Source organism: Ciconia boyciana, chromosome 3 (assembly GCF_034638445.1).
Source record: "Ciconia boyciana chromosome 3, ASM3463844v1, whole genome shotgun sequence".
Taxonomy (NCBI): domain Eukaryota; kingdom Metazoa; phylum Chordata; class Aves; order Ciconiiformes; family Ciconiidae; genus Ciconia; species Ciconia boyciana.
The window spans coordinates 70,026,098-70,042,723 of record NC_132936.1 but is presented as its reverse complement, the minus strand read 5'-3'; positions in this window follow the sequence as shown (position 1 = coordinate 70,042,723).

Sequence of the window (16,626 nt, the reverse complement as noted above, 5' to 3'; positions counted from 1 at the left end):
TTCTGCATTATCTGCAAATATTTTTGCTTTATAGTATTTTTGTCTTCCTCAGGCCTCAGACAAATAGTATGAATAATAGGAACAAATCTACTCCAGTTCTCATCCATGGAATTCTCTGCTCCTCCATTCAGGTCGCACCAAAGCAGTATGATCTCTCTGTAGTCTATATTGAGACCACCCCTTAATCCCCTCAAACACGTCACCCCCTGTGCCATACTGCTGACCCCACACATTAGCCTTTTTGTGTTTGTTGCTGCTGCAAAAACATCATGAAACCTGCGTAAATTACATCTCCAGCTTCCTCTTGCCAGTTCTTTGCCCTCTTGCCTTAAAATAAAAATATTATCAGCTTATTAAGACAGGATCATCTCTCCGTTAATCCATGTGCATCCCAATTGATCAAATAATATCTCAGTAAGGGCCCCGCGATCCTGCTTCTGATGAGTTTTAATAGCATTTTCTCCACCAGTGCTAGCCATATTGTCGTCTGCTTCTTTCTGTCATCTCTGACATGGCAAAGCAATGGCTCAGCACTAAGTGATCTGTGGTACATGAATACCTCTTCTCAAAACAACACAGCGTGAGGATTTTAGAAATATTCAGAACAATGGCTCGACGATAAAAGATCCAGGGTACACATTACATGAATACCACTTTTCAAAATGGCACAGCAGGGGGATTTCAGAAACACTTAGCTCCTCCTGCTCCTTGAGGATCAGTACAACATACCCTGTTGATAGAGCAAATCAGCCAAGAAGAGCTTCACGTAAAGGAACTCTGAATTTTTGACAGGTCCTTTTGCACATGCACACCACAGAAACTTCCAGCCTACTGGAAGTATTTGCCACTCATAAGTCCCATTCATAAAACCCTATAAGAAACCCCTTTCAGAGTTTGATACTTTTCTTCTTCTCCATGCTGGGAGCATGATCTCAAAGCACTTCTTATATGAGGATACTTTGAAACGGTGAGGGATATGATACACATTCCCATACAGTACAAAGAAAGTTTTATAGCACGCAAAAAAGGGCAAAAAAACCCCTTCCCATTTCCATTCTGGAGCAAAACTGGGGCGACAAACAAAAGCTCTGGCGGTCCTCTCCTGGTCTTGAGAGACTGCTCATCCACCATGTCAGCAGCCTTTCCCAGGAGAGCCACCACAGTCCCAGGCAGAGCAGAGTTTGTCACGAGTTGTGGCAGGGCGCATGGAGGCACGGGTGGTTTCTGCTGCTCCCTTCTGCCCCGGCTCCGCAGGAAACCTGTGCGCACCTCCGAATACGTAGGGCTGCTGTCCATGAAGGTGAGGGATGATGAGTCGTTGCCCATCCTGGTGTAAGTGTTGGGGCAGTAGCTTCTGCCTCTGAGTGAGTTTAGCCTGTTCACTTTGACCCCTGGGAAGAGGTATTTGAGCCATCTGAAAAATACAAAAAGGCCTTGACTTGTTGGAAGAAACATTAGTGATGAGGACTTTCTACTCTCAGTGACAATGTCCACATTCTCTTTGCATGCCCACTATTTCCCTCCAACTGCAAACTGGTCTTCCAGTCTGTTGAAAAATGTATGTGGTTTGCAGTAGCTTGTAGTCAACATGCTTCAAGCGTGTCTTTTATTGAGCACAATACTGATTCGATTGGCCTGCTCTTGCTTGGTATCTTCTCTTCTTTTGCTGTACTGATCTCCAGGAGAGAGGAATGTCAAAAAAAGAAAAAAAAGGAAGAAAAAAAAAAGGCACACCAGAGTAGGGTAATTTCCCCAGGCTAAATACATTCAGGACGAGCCCCTGCACAACACGGTCTGATTAAAACTCCCCTAAGAATATTGTGTGAAGTGACTAATTCAGAGAGCTTCACAATGTTTACAGGGCCGGGGTCCCATTTCTGAAGCATACCCCTACTTTTATCTATCACAGGGGTTTTTGGCTCTGACTATTGCTTTCTCTGTGTAGGTTTTATATTTTCCTAGCACTAATAGCAGCGATGTCTGCACAGTTGTATTTAAAGTTGTATCAAAGATATCCAATAATGAGAGCGCACTTACAGGGAATTTCAAAGTCATCTGTAAAATATAATTTGGGGCTGAAACTCAGCAAGCTAAATCTCATCCCAGAAGCAAATTCTTTTGTAACATTAAGGGGATTGGGGGTGAGAGGGGAGACGGAAGAGAGAAAATTACTGCAAAGGTGAACAAAAAAGTGCTTTATGGGGAAGTGAAGAGACTACCTTCAAAGAGCTTAGAATCCCAAATATTGAAGAGAATATGTGTGTAGACTTAAATGTGACAGACATTTTTCCCTTTGAAAGTCAGTTCCTGCTTAAGTTCATGTTGAGTGTCAAGTGTTTGCCCTTCAAATCAGGCTGAGTACTTATTTTCGAAGGCCTGCTCTTCACCCCAAGCACTGACTTTTGCTCATAATTAATTGTGTGCAAACTCCCATCTATTAAATAAACCCATAAGTGGGCTCTGAGCAGCGAGTCATATCTTAGTTTTCTCACTTCCCACCTCTTTTGGAGCACCCCTGCATGAGGCTAGAGTATTTGATTTATCGAGGGGTTCTGATCAAGAAGCTCATGCTGGACTGGTGCAGACAATTAAGAAATGTGAATCTCTTCTCACTATCAGTTCTGAGGGGAAAAAAATGAAAGGCACTGCAATTCTTCTGCCTAGATTCCTTCTGATGTTTCAAAGCAAGACTGATGACACAGTACTTGTGTGCACCAAAATATGACCCTAACGAAACCATGGTAATTACCGTGAGACTGTAAGTCCCCTTCCTTACTTTTAAAGCCACGGTTTGCCTGAGAGAAACAAACCAAAGAGCATAAACCAGAATAACAATAAGCAGAAATGGAAATGTGAAGCAGAAGCACCCAAGAAAGCCACACCAGGACACAGATGAGATAGCTGCTGAGGACTTCTATACTTTCCATGATGGATTGACTGGGAAAAGGGAAGGCAGCAAGGCTGGATCAGTAAACGACAGCCATCTGCTGATGGCTAAACGGTGTTGGCCAAGACATCAACAAGACTATACTTCCCACGTGGAGTGGTGTGTGGGAGCAGGCCTTCAGCAGGAAGTGCTCTCCTGGCAGAGGCATGGGCAGCAGGGAGGCAGAGGGCTGCGCGCAGCCATGCCCATGGCAGGAGCATAGGAGCAGCCCTACCTGTGCTCGCCTGAGAGCAGCACCTGCTGTAATTGAGCAGAGTGGTGATTTCTCCACTCTTTGCTCCCTGCAAGTGCCAGACATATTGTTACAGCTGTTCCACACACAGAGGCAAAACAGGGAAAAGGTTGCTTTCCTGAAGAGGATCTTTTTCCCCCATTCAAAAAAAAAAATGAATCCATTGGATGGGCTTCCCATCCATATTGGCAAATGGAGAGCAAAATCCTGGTTAGAACCATCCCAGCCATCTCAAATGCACTTCCGTGCACTTTCCAGTTTAGGATGAGAGCAAGGTCCCATAGCTGCGACGAATGGCAGCACCTACGACTCCTGGCAGCACTCGCTCTGCGAGGAGCTGAATCAGGCAGCAGGCAAGCCCTGCCCCTTCCCCACGGAGCTGCACTCCCCAACAGCTGCCAAAACCCTTTCCGCATGCAGGGAATTAAGTTTCACAGACGCCTGTGTGTTCAGTATTGCATCTATTCTGAGAAATTGATTATATCCAGGCTGAGGAGAGCAAGTCAAAAACATGCCAGGAGATCTGCCCAAGGTCACATCGCTAATCTATTGGAGAGCTTGAAATGGAGGAGAGAGAGATCTGCTGGCTCCTACTCCTTTGATTAATAACCAAACCGACATGTCCCCTCTTATGCCCTGGTCTAAATCCAAGTTAATTAAACCAGCTTTGGGTGGGAACATTATTATATCAGTTGAAACCTGGCTAATATCAGATTAACTGGCACCTGCAAATGTAGAGCCACCAGTCAAACTGCCATAACCTGTTTTTAAACAAAAATACTCGAATCCCCACAGTGGTCCCACCGGCCCGGCTGCTTTGGTGTAGAATCACACCTCTCTAGACCAACACTTTGGCAGCGCTAGGAAAAGCTGTGCAAGGCACACAGGAAGGGAAGAAGAGAAAAGCCAGGCTATGCCTAGTGACACAGGACTAATACAAGAGGATGTAACTGGCAGCTCTAAATTTTCGGTTGAAAGAGTTATCTTTGCAAAATATATAATATTGCAGCTGTAATTATTAGGAATTGGGATTATCTATTCAAACAGTTGAGTAGCCTAGGGAAGTAAGCCGTGGAGGGAGAGACAGAGTCTCTAATTAAACCAGCTGACCTAGTTGGGAAAAGCAGACAAACTATGGCTCTCATCAGCCCTTCTTCGGGTCTGAAATGAAAGCCACAGATTTCAATCTAAGAGCAGGCTGGGAACAATTGCTCTGAGTGTTCGACCTTCTGCAAAGCTACTCAGCAAAGTCATGCCTTGCATGTGATACTGAGTGTGTAAATACAGTTATCTGAATCTCACTGTACCTCTGTGTTTCCTTTGTTTTACATTGCGTAAAGCACAAAAAATGCAACAAAGCCCCTTCTTACTGGTCTCGAACATTACCATTTCATGGTAGCTGCTTGGTCTTGACCATCACCACTTAGACCTATTAGCTCAATGTTTCCTGGCTACGCTGATGTGCCTTGTGGGTTAATTACAAAGGAAGCAGTGACTGCTTTAAAGAGAAGTTCCTGTGAGGAATCCAGTGGTGAAAGGAGCCTGGCTCATAGAAGCACTTGAAAGGAAATACCAGGTGCCAAGTGCTTTGGTCTAGAGGCTCTATTTTCCTGGCTGTGGGCAAAACACAGGAGTGAGGCCAAGAGAAGAGTCACATCAGTACTCGGCATCATTCTTTGCTCACTCCTTTACTCTGAAGATCCTTGTGGGTGGAAATTAGGTTCCCATCAGAGATAGATATTGCCAGAATTAGCAGCAAAAAAGTCTGGTCTTGCCATCAGAGGTTCATTAGCATACAAAACGTCTCTATAAGAAAGAATTGTGTCAATCGCTGATGCTGTGCTCCATTGTCTTCAGTGTTGCTGTGCTCAGGCAGAACAGTTCACCCACCCTTACTCTGAGATAATTCGCACTCAGATCACTGCAATGTTATGGAAGGAGAGAACGGAGAGTGAGAGGCTGTGTAGGAAGAAAGTGCTAAAACTCTATGCAAATTATACTTTACAAGCGTGAAAAACAACTAGATGGAAGCAAAAATCAAGATAAATAGGGGGAGGAGAATGGTTAATTACCTTGCACTTTGCAAGGACTGTGTTAGCTTTAGATAGGCTCCCCTCAGTGTGGGATAGATAATTCCCAACAATATCACCACAGTGCTCTCAGAAAGATAACGCTGAAAAGGGAAACCAATTTTAAGGAAAACAATGTTATTTAAAAAGACAGAGATTTCAGTGTATGGTCATTTTGAAGTGGGCAAATTAACAATTAAAAAGGCTCTCATGTACCATAATCTCTGATTGTTTTATTTTAATAGCTATCTCAGTACAGAAGATTCTCTTCAGTAACTAGAGATCTAATTTCTGTTAATTTTGTGCAACTCTAACGGAGCCACTGACGTTCATTTGTAACTTGCCCCACACCCCCCCCCCATCATTGCTTCTTCTAGGAATATATCTCTTGAAAGCACGATGATTATCAGCAGAATTTCTCTACTAACTACAAGCTTTTGCAGTCCAAACCAAAACTGCTGACCAGTTAGGAAGTGGCCAGGAGAATGCATAACAAACATGACATCAGGAAACTGACCCCTTTTCCCAGCTGCACTCCACACCGTTTCACAATCTGGAAGCACTGAGAAAGATGAAAATACTTGCAAAAACCTGCACCCTGACATCAGAGCTCAGGAGGACAAATTTCAGCTTCTCCGACTCCCTGACACAGCATTATCCTAGGGCCTTGCTGCCCGTAACACATGCATTTTAATAAAAATCCTTTATGTGCTTACATACTGCTTAGCCTAAGAGGAACGGAGATGAAGACAGACCTTTACAGGTGTTAGCTGCTTCAGTAGACTTGTGTGAGTCTGGACCAAAGTGCTTACTTATGGTCACACACAAAATCTGTGGTGGAATAAAAAATGACATATCTCTTGCCAGAAGCACAGATTAACGGGTTAACATTAAAACGTCTTTCTTTTCTAATGGCGATACCGATTACCACAAACCTTCTCCCAGGGAGGAGCATGAGAATATTACAGCCACAAAGAGACACTAGGAACAAGCCCCTGTTTTGCAGCACAAGCAAGCCCATCTAAAAAGATATGTATTTCTTAAGAGTTAAAAGGGGAGAAAAACCCACATCATCTTAAAATAAATACAGAAATCTACAGATACAGCTACATCCACATATACAGAGTACAGTACTGTTCATTTATGTCTACGTGAACACTAGCAGCAGAGCCAACACAGCATCTGTTTTGAAACCAGTGGAAATGGGAAAGGTAGGTGAGTATTACATTCTGTTCAGAAATGGTCCCTTTACCTCTGCAATGAGCTAAAAACATTCATCAGTAAAGGGTTAAAGGAAAAACAGAACTGTACAGCTTGCGAGGCTGGTTACAGCTAACCCATATACACAGTTTCGGGGGCCTACCCTTGCTTCCCACTTTGAAACCTGACCTCACCGCACTGGCTTCTGTCATGCAGAATGCTAATTATCCTGCAGAAATGATACTGCAAGGCTCAGCGTACACCGGTGCTGCGACTTGGGGGATGGGTTTCAGTGCTTTAGACATCGTTAGAGCAAGCCAAAGTTTTATCTGAAACTTTTTAACATGAAAAATTACTCTCTCCCCAGAAATAAATTATGTCTTGTACATTTTTCATGTTACAATTTTTTGAGTTTGTCACATAAAACAATTTTTCACTTTTCCAGTTTTTGGGCTTCTCTCTTCCTTTTCCCCCTCCACTTTTAATCCAGATGAGCAAGGAAAACAAGTAGATAAAACTAACATTTTAAAATGTTTAAAAGGTGGTGAGAAAAATAACTATCCAAATAAAATAAAAATCCAAAAGCTAAAACAAACCAGTTTTAATTTTCTTTGTATATAATTTTAAGAAGCCGACATATTTTTTTTAATATTTATGCTATACACATTACCTCTTCTTTGGCAGCTCTGATCATAGTATGTGTTCTCCAAACTAGAAAAGCATTAAACCAGAGTTTCACTACAAAGCCTGTAACTGAGAACAGAGTGTGAGCTGTATGTTTCCTAGCAATCCCATTGAGAGAATTGTTTTTCTCCATTCTGATCAAAAGGATGGGGTCCATATGTCCACTGAGAATGTATGTATCTTTGTGTAGTCAAGGAAAATAAATCCACATATTATTTGCTCATTTCATTTCCCTTTCACAATTTAGTGTCAGAGGATTAGGAACAGCAGAGAAATAATAAAACATAAAATGCAGCTAAGGATCTCAAAGTACTTTACAGAAGTGGGTTAGAATAATTTGGTCCCCTTCTACAAACAAGGCTGTTGAATCACAGAGAAGAAAAGCAGTGCACTGAAGTCAGCGACAGAGCAGGGAATATTATCCATGCTTCTTAATTTCTGCCATTATTTGCTTTCCATAAAACCTCATCCACAGACAGGGCATTCAGGGGTGGGTGAAAGAAGCATCCTTTGGCATTTTCCCTACTAGGCCAGGTATGAAAAGAAGTTTTGTCTCCTGGAAACTGCTCCCACTGGAAGAAGCCTTTCCAAGTTGGAAGGTTATTGGAACAGAAATATGATTGGGATTTTTCAGGCAGAACAAGAATAGTCAACAAACCTGACATTGTTCCAGTCTTGGGTAACATTTGCTGGCACTTGGAGTACATGACAAGTCCCAGTGTTCATCTACCAAGACCCGAGTGCTGTATTCAGATCCCCAAATAAGGAGAGGTGCAGTTTTGCCCAAGAGCTAGAGAACTATCGATGATCCAAAATTATTTTCTAGGGTGGGGTTGGGTGACTTTGGCATGCCAATTCACATCTTGCCAGTCCAGTTCCACACCAAAAAGTTGGGGACAACAATAATTCTCCTGTTAGTGAGAAATACTTTGCAATTTCCCCAGCCTGAGTCCAGCAGGAGAGCCAGGTATTGCTGGCACCACCTGGCAGACTAACTTTATATGTCTGCAAGTCCAAGAGCAAGCAGTGATGCCACTACACTACCATTTTTCCAAAATGTGTGGCTCTGCAACTCTACTGAGCTCCTCTGCCTAGAGGGAAATAACTTCAGAGAAATAAGTGTTCTGGCAAAATGGGGGAGGGTAGAGCACGCCCCAAGTCATCACATCCTGGTATCTAAGACAGTCCCTGATATCCAGCTTATTCATATGCTCTTCAGATACGCAAACTCCCGGTATATCAGAATCACCTGTTTGCAGGAGACATACACATTACTCTCAATGGGAGAAGTCAGACTCGTGAGTCAGGTCATGCAAAGGTTTCAAAGCACTTCTTCCACCTCATTCAGAAATCCAGCTACAAAAGCCAGCTTTCAAGGACATACATCTCTTGGCTTTGAGATATGCCCTGAAGGGCTACAGTAGGTCCAGAAATCAATGACTGGCTTGAACTGCATCATAAACACGCTGTAGGCTTTTTTCACCTGTGACAGCTGTATTGATGATAATTTCATATTACTTAAGCACTTCAGACAATCATGTGTGAGAGGATGCAATAATGTGAGAATTGTTTATACAAAACCGAGGAGCAGATTTCAGCATTGTAGGATATGTGGCAGGTTTTTCTCTTTGCTGATGAGTAATGCTGCAAGCCAAGCAAAGCTGCAATCCCTACAGCTATATTGTATACGTATGTGTCAAGTAAACAGCACTGCTGGGAGTGATGGGTAGTTGCAGCAATGTGTAGCAATCCCCCCCTTGCATGAGGCAGGAGGTAATTTTGTGTCATTCAGAAGAGAGGAGAAAAACAGGAGAGAATGAAGAGCAGAGCAAGAAGAAGATGGACTTTACCTTCCCCTGGTGTTCCCATCTCTCAAGTCAGGCAGGGAATTTCCCTCTCTTCCCATTTGTGGGGGGCCCTGAGAACCCACAGTACAGCGGGCTGCTTCAAGGGGTGGCCCATGGAAAGCTTCAGCTCCCTTGGAAAAGCCAGCAGGATCTGATTAACAGAGAGAAGGGTGAAAGCGTGTGTATCGCCAGCGTTAACCTTGCTCTCGTGTCTGTATCTCCTACGTTCACCTATCGGCAGGAAATCTCTCTTGCTACTGTACAAAAGAAATTTCAGTCTGCTTTGTGGTGTACATGACTTACAGCACTACCATCCTTCCTCAAACAATGACGTAAACTCTCCTAAACTATATTACTATATAGGATCTAAGCAACACGTGGTGGAGGCATAGGTATGTCTGTGAAGCTTGATAGGAACAGATATATATTTTTATATCTGTGGGATTTATAAGGCACAATTTGAGAAGCAGCTGTTTCTATCCCTTGTTACCAGTGATGCTCACTGGTAACACATAGAAAATAAAAGCTGAACAGGGTTCCAGTAAGGCCTACCGCCCACTCAAGGAATAGGTTTGCAAAAGATACAATATCAAATTTTACTATTAAAATCCCATTAATTTCTTTTTTATAAAAAATATGTTGCCACTCTTAGCTGTTTTGTTTGAGAGTTTGTAACTGCAAGAGAGAATGACTAGACGAGGCGCTGAAATTCATCCAGTCACTCCTTCAAAATGTTTCTGTGGTGAGAATCTGCATCCAGCCACTCCTCAGTCCAGCATCACACACTAACCTGACAAGTATATAGTGCACACAGCAGTCCCTTATTGCTCAATTTCATTTCCTTGTGGTTTCTGGTTAGCAAGCAATAGTCAGAAAATGCCGTCCCCCTTAACTCACCATAAGTAACAAAGCAAATTCTCCCCCGTTTATATCTTGTTTTAAAGGCAAACTCCTTCATCTCTGCACAAACTAACTGCTACAAGACACTTTGATCCCCAGCATGTACTCCCAACATGTGCTCAATAATGCCAGGTTTTGTCCCCACAAACAAACCCAACAAGTGCCACTGAGCCGTCTCCAGCCTCTTCTGGCAGCAGTCAGTCCAGGCAGGGGCTGAGAGAGTCGTTTCACTTGCACGCAGCTCTCCGCGAATGCCACCATCTGCTTTTAGGTTGTTAAACAACCCCTGCGTCGGGTCTGAAAATTCCTGTCAAATCCTGCAGCTTCTGACATGGGATAATTTCAGCTGTCTGCTAGGGCAGCCTTTGCTGACTGTGATAGACTTGCTCTAGACTTACACGACTGGGAGAGGGAAGAGTCTGATCCATGGTGGTTTCCTTCAGGAGGGCTCAGGGGCCGATGCTCCTTCTGTGCTCCCGTCCATACGCACAGACCCTCATCCCCTAAATTGCAGTGACAGTGTGAGGGAGCACATGGTGACCGGGGATGCTGAGCTTACCCAAGTTTGCCAAAAATGCAAGGAACAAGGTGGAGCAGGGAATATTTTTAACCTACATCAGTTTTGTCCCCCCATTTCAGCCTATAGCCTCAAAACTCCATTCAGCCCATGGAGAAACTGATACAGAACAGCAAAGACGAACAAACACTCTTTATGAACTTCACACCAATATTTTGCCTTCACTCTCCCGAGAGTCCTGTGTAGACCTGGCTTTAGTCACCTCCTCGGACTCCTTCCCACCAAGCTGCTAAGTAGGGCAGAGCCGGGTACCAGCTACAACTTGTTCCTGCAGCCTTTCTTTCTGCTGGATCAGGACAGACGTGTGGTGAAGGGGCCGCTGGAGCAGCCTTGTTAAACCACCCTCTGGACATGCCACGCAAAGGGTGACCAACAGAGGAGAGAGCGGAGTGATTCACCACTCCTGAGCCGGCATGCACCTGAACACGGATGTCATCATTCTTATCTATTAATTAATTGATATTTATTAATTTCTGATATATCCACAAATACAGTACTGATGACAGTTGGTTATCATATGCAAGAGCAAGGGATGATACATACATAATAACTCTGACATCATTCTCCAGAAATGCTAGAGAGAGAATAATGAAAAAGATGTCTCGGCATTAATATTCTCCAGGTGAAGAAATCACATAATATGTCCAAAGCTAGGTTATTGCAGCAATCCCGAGACTTTCCAGATCAGATTGGTGTTCTAAACATGCTTATTTTCTAACTTTTTGCTACAGACAAGTGACAATAATTGCGTGATCATAGTTACAACCCAGATGTGGTTGCTTGCGGTACTTTTCAGCAGATGCAAGGGATAGTTAGAGGCATCAGCTTCACCCCAGCAGAGCTGCTGAAATTAGGACTGGCTTCTTTGCAGGAATTTAGAGGGTATAAATATCCACAGGCAACAGGTATTTATTTCTATGCCTGCAGGTAAAAGCAAGTGGTAATAGTAATTGCAAAGCAATACATTTCTAATTGCAATAGATCACACCCTTCAAGGCTAGACTTTGAGATTAGTTTCTGAGTCCTTAAGCATACTAAACAGTTTTTCTAGCAAGATACAGTATGCTTTCAGCAACATTAAAGAAGGAAGTATAGAATACCTGGTTAAAAACTTTTAAGGTTAGATGGGGAGGTATTCTCTGTATCTTACACACGCACACACACACGCATGTGAAAATGAGCTTAACACTTTCACATGCAAACCAAGTATATAAGTTCCCTCGGATAAAATCCATATGGAAGGAAAAGGTGCTATTCGTTTAAAATATTGCTGACTGTGAGGCATTGCCCACTGTACCTCCATTTCATTACCAAGACTGGCCGTGGGACAGATTTGGCCTCCTGACACAATGGCACACAGGGAAACAGCCACAGCGCTGGCACCGCAGTGGCCGTCACCATCAGGAGGGCTGAAGCAAACAAACTTTGCTGACAGTTGTACAATTGCCGGAGCCTGCTGCCAGCCAGAGTTCAGATCAGAAAGCAAGTGCTCACTTGCTAAGCCAGGGCAACTTCCACTCTCCGTGGACCACCCCCAGAAAAAAACAGAGCCCTGAAACATAATTATTAACTTGTACAAGATGCTTTTGTGTTTTGGTAAGGGTTATGATATAAGCAGTCCTTTTTTGAAACCCCCAAGAGAAAGACTCTTTGAGAACCTATTTATTTATTCAGTTTTATCCTACAACTGTATGCCTTATATACCTTACCAAGACTCTCATCCAGGATACCATTTGAAACTTTCATTTAAGTACTTCTCTGAATTAGAAAACAAAGTCCTCCTTCTCTTGTGTTTACATCCTCCCAATTTGCCCTTCATACCATTGCTTATTTAACCAGCTTAGCTGAAACACTTTTGTCCACTTTTGTTTTTTTGCTGCACTCCTTCAAACATTTGTTCTGAAGAACCTGTTGTCTAGAAAACTGAGATCCTGTTGCAACAATTAACTATGGGAGAACCATGCCTCAAACCCAAAATACTTTAATTTGGAGCACAGGCCTAATATCGCACGCTCCCCTTCTCTTCTATAACTTGAGCTCTCTCATCAGATTGTGCCTCCCATGGTGGGAGATTCCTGAGGTATTGGGTTTTTTTGGGAGAATGAACGGTGCATCACAGCAACCTTAAGCAGAGCCAGGAAACAGCTTAGCTGACAGGAGAAAATAAAAATCAACTGACCTGTACCTCCCAGGAAGCACTGTCAGACATGGGCTTAAGGGGGAAGAAGGAGACAAAGACAGTAATAGAGGCTAAAGTGTTTTTACTGGCCTAGTGGCTTCTGCCTTTGCCCTCTGCTATCCTCTCCTTTGCCCTCTCCTCCCCTACCACCTCCTGTTCCACCCTCATGCTGACGTCTCACATGCCGTTAGGGTTGCACACCGTTGCAGCCCCTCGCTGGCTCCTCTGGCTCTAAAGAAAAGTTGAGCACAATGCAACAGCTCTGCAAAAGAGTTTGTGTCAATGCGTGCATGTGCACACATATGTATGTCACACGTCTTCCCACCTTGGATGCCAGTGACACAGGGCCATCCCCTATTGCATGACTCAAGGCAAAGGGCATGTCCCAGCAGAAAGGAGCAAGCAAGGCTAAACCATCCTGTTCACTTATGACTACAGGAACAGGGCAGAGCATCTCCACCAAAAATGTTTCTATGTTCAAGCATATACTTCTTAGAGGAAACACTGGGATTTCTATGGAAGGTACACGCTCATCGCAAAAAATAAAGGGGTACTTTATAAAAAATCCAATTTTCCATTAGATGGCAAATTTTCATTCAGACCTACTCAGGTCTTGTTGACGGCTCTCAGACTAGGCTTTCAACAGATTCCTTCAGGCTGTATATGCAAGGGCTCTGTTTACCCTGTGGAGTCAAAGAGTGTCAGTGCACCGTCACACCAACCACACCACCCTTCTCTGGACCTGGCCCAGGTGTGTCCTCCAGCCGATGTGCATGTAGGGGCTGCTCTGCAGCTTTCAGACAATGTGATGGGGAAATAAGTGCTCTTCAGCTTACTGGTGACATCCAGAGAGATGAAGGGGGAAAAACTGGAGGAAAAGGAGAGGCCAAAACCTTCAGCATGTTGGCTTGGTCCGGGGCAAACAGCTTATGCAACAAAGTTGTTTCAAGACCCTCCACGAGCCTCCCTTCCCTCTGAGCATCTCCACAGCAAGTGGCAGCAGCTCCCAGCACGGGCAGCATCCATCTTTGCCATGGGGCAGGCACGTACTCCCGCCTGCTTCTCCTCCACATCCTCTTGGGCAGTGGGCATTACTCTTTCCTCACCCACCATGGCAATTTGCAGAAGTTAAATTACACCCAGGAGGGCCTATCAAGTATGAGAGAAGCCAAATAAGAATTATAGCTCAGAATTTTATATTAAAAAAAAAAGAAACAGACAAACAAACCACTATAAAGGCTATGGAATTAAAACAATGTGTTTTCCCAGGTTCATGCTGAGCTCTAGGTGCAAGCAACATTTCATGCAAATCAGATGTAATTTACTGTGTGATTTGTTTCTTCAATAAAAAGTGAGAATATGGAGAACAATAATTTTCCTACATTTTAGCTACACATTTCTCCATAAATAGCATAACTATTATAATGACTTCTTGTATGTGCTTGTAGAGTGATTGCCTCTGTGTGAAACACAGGGAGATCATTTCTGTATTATGCCCAGGATGCTTCACAGAGTTTGGCCGTAAGTGTGTGTGTGTGTGTGCACAAATACACACGCACACATGCATATGTACGTTACTAATAGATAGTACTATATACAAGTATATGTATAGTATACGATGTATGCTATACGATCTGTATATGTGTCTGTGTGCGTGTGTGTGCACCTGTGTGCATGTGTATATCACTCATCTTGTTTCCCTTGTTCCTCTTGTCCAGAACCACCACATTCCCTCAGACAATGTGGCAGTGAACCAGCTTCTGGTGACAAAAATAGGGCTACACCTGCCATGGACTTCTCAGAAGTAAAGACTTTTCCACTGCAAATGAGAGACGTTTCATCAGTTGCTATGTGGGCATGTAGGAGTTGCCGGATCCAAAATACATCCATAATTAGCAATACCTGGCAAGCAAATATAACAGTCTCAATACAATGTGCAGTGATGTTGCTAACCAAAGACATTGCAAGACATAATTATTTTCCCATACCTCCTAATATCTCACAATATAAGGGGTAACAAAATGGTCAGCATGATGAGTCCTTCAGTTGAAAAAGGCCTGATGAACAGTTATTCCCTGAGGTATAAAATGGGACTGTACGGTAGATAAGGCATTGTCACAATGTCACCTTCCAAGGGGAAAAGCAAAACATTAGGGTTTTTTTCTCAAATGCATTTTATTCAAATTACTGGTTTTTAATTACAAAAAAAAAATGTTAAACTGGGGCTTGGGGTAAGGCAATTCCTGGGGAGAAGCACTTGTGTGAATATTTTCTAGAAGAAACCTTACCTACAGTGTTGGGAAAAAAGAGAACAGTGTTGGCACAAAAGAGAACAAGATGCAAGGTTATGAAATGCAGAAGATGCTTATTCCATCTGTAAAATGGACCAGTAAGTTTAGAGATACACACGCACATCCACAATGTATATGTGTGACAATAGATTTTTATAATAAGCCTACGTGGAATATAGAAGTGAGAAAAATAGGTGGATAAATTACAGTGAACTTCTGATATTATTATATATTAAAGTATTTTATTACAAATAATTCTGTGGCACTTACTTAGAAAACCCAGCTTGGGTGTGAGGTTTGGGAGGGGGAAGTTATTCTGGTAAAGTAGAGCAGCTATTTTCCCAGCTGAATAGTAATGGGAGAATAATAAATTCTTGATTGCATTTTTTTGCTTTTTGACATTGTGTTTTAGATTTGTCATTTGTATATATTAATACATAATCAGCTTTGCAATAAATTCTGTTTGGGAAACCATTTCTTGATGGTCTTGATAGATTTGTACATAGAAACATAAAGGCAGACATCAATAAGAGAGGCTTATTCAAGATGTGAAAATGAAGAACTTAACCAAAAATACTGGGTTTATTTGTAAGTTTAGCAGAAAAGGAGGAATTTGGAGTTAAACAAGGGACACAGAACATAAAAATCCCAACTAACATTTGCTCTGAACCCAGTATTTCAGTTTACTAAAAAAGAGACCATGCTCAGGCAATGCAGGAATATTGATAATTACGTTTTCCATCTGGGAGAAGGAGGATAATGGTGAAGAGTCAGTGTTGTGCCAGGTCTGGAAAAGAGAATCACCAGCTGTACGAGTGAAAGGCCGTATATCAGCCCCTCTCAATTCCTACGGCAAATCTGCTCTTTCCTGGCTCTTTCACCTCCCCTTTACCCTCCGCTCTCTAGTAGTGGGACCTCCCAGACACAGACAGAAGAGCTGCCCTGGATCTTTTGAATTGCCCCCATTACCTGCTGCTCACAGCAAGTAAAACCTGACCCATCCTACTCACAGGTATGAGGCACACAGAAACAGTGCTTGTCTCCTTCCAATGATGAGCATGACTTTTCTACCCCTTCATTTGTCATAGCTCCAAGTGCTGCAAGTTTGCCCCCTGGCCCAAGGCTAAAAGATTAATTTCAGACTTGCAGAAGTCTGGTCTTCTCCACATTCCCACAAAATCACATTTCTTGATTGGGATCTTGAGAAAACCCATCCAGATAAAGTCAAGGCTTCAAGTCAAGGCTTAAGAAGTTGTTGTCTGCGGGAAGCCTAAATAAGTAGCTTCAAATAGACACGTAACTTTTAGATGACTAAAGCAAAGCTGAATCTGATCCTAAATGCTCAGTCCCTCAACAGGAAGACTCCTGCAGCCCCTGGAGATCTATTAAGGTGCTAGGAGGTCCACGAAGCCTGCTCACTTGGCATCTCCCCCCAGGAGCTCATGGCTGCCAGGAGATGAGACAGGGATGAGAAACCTGTCTGCCACTCCCCTATGCCGAGCAGGTCAGCACTCCTCCTCTTTGCCCCCTTACTCCTCCAAACTGTTTTGAGTTCAAGAGCAGAGCAGGGGATAGCACTCTGGTTTGTTTCTGGGGCAAATCCCCGGAGTGCGAGGCATTTTCCCCTTTGCAGCATCGCTCTGCCAACCACTTGGCATAATATCACTCAGAGCAGGGCAAGCCTCTCACAGCCAGGAGCT